Here is a 1,329-nt window from a genome sequence, read left to right as displayed (position 1 = left end):
GAGCGTTTCTCCTGCTTTTGTTTTGTTTTCCCTCCCCTAGGCAGTCTGACTCCTTTCCCACTGTAGTCCCCAACTTTTCATTACTTTTTCTGCCTTCCCCCCACCCTTCTCAGCCCTTTTTTTCTTGCAGTCACCCTTTTCCCCTCCCCTCTCCTCCCCCTCCCTCAGGTTGTTTTTTGTTTTCCCTTCCTCTCCCTGCAGCTTTCTGCTGCTTATTGTTTATCCTTCCCTTCCCTGCTACATTGCTTACCTTTCTCCTCTCCCCTGGGGTTAGTTAGTTTGTTTGTTTCCAGCTTCTTTGTTCCCTGCTGCCCATCTCCCACTTCTCAGGTTCCTTTCAGGGTTAACCCTATCTTTGCTAGAATGGCTGAAGGCAGCTCCCAGCAGTTCATTGCTGGGGCTTCTGCCCCTCTGGACTGGAGCTTTGGTCTCATGTCCCTCCCTCCATTGGAGTGCAGGAGTGTGCTGCTGCTGTGGGGGTGGTCATAGGCTGCAAACAAGTCCTCTATGCTGCCTAGGTGAGTTCAGTCCCTGTCATCTTCCTCAGCTCCCCTGCTTTAGTGAATGAGGTTGTGGTAGTAGATGTGTCAGTTAGGGATGTTTTTTGCCTTGCAGCACATCTAGACACACCAGCCGTTCAAGTGGTAGCCATGAATGTGCCTCTGTTTTTCTCAAATGATGACTTCACTAACTGTCTGTGCCCTTATGGCATGATTACAGGGCCAGTTCATAGACTGCTGCTTGGCAGCAAGGTCTCTGAGCACCAGCATGTCCTGTCCGAGTTGTTCATGCTGCTTAACAGGAAGGGGTAGGGCTTGCTTCAGTCCATGTCCTTCATGACTGATGGTCAGTGGTATGAGGTATACCTCACAATTGAAGACACTTCATGTTTTTGCTGTGGTAGCAGGTCCAACCTGGTTACCCAGTGCCTAAAGAAGAAGCCAGCCACAGCAGAGCCTCCTGTGGCTGTGCCCAATGGTGGCTTATTCACCTTCGGTGAGGCAGCTCTGTCAAGTGGTGGGGAAGCCTTCCCCCCAGTCACTCCCCATTTCATCAGAGCCAGCTAGCTCTGTGGCAGTGGACCTGACTCTTCCTTTCTCTGCCCCCTCAGGGGAGGATTTGGGCCTTCCTGTTGGGAAGGGCAAATCCCAAGAAAAAAAGAGGCCTTCTAAAAAGGCCCCGTTATTCCCTCAGGACCTCCCCACCACTTCAGGGGAAGCTGAGGTTAGTGAGCAGGGAGCCCCCGCTCTGTCTGCCTCCTCGGCATCCCCCCCAGACCCTGTGGTACTTGGGCGTGACCTGAGGGTAGGGGAAGTGGTGGTGGAGTCT

This window comes from Gavialis gangeticus, unplaced genomic scaffold, assembly GCF_001723915.1.
Source record: "Gavialis gangeticus isolate Ggan-Ray unplaced genomic scaffold, GavGan_comp1, whole genome shotgun sequence".
Lineage (NCBI taxonomy): Eukaryota > Metazoa > Chordata > Crocodylia > Gavialidae > Gavialis > Gavialis gangeticus.
The sequence above is the reverse complement of the archived record's forward strand: the minus strand, read 5'-3'. Positions refer to the sequence as shown.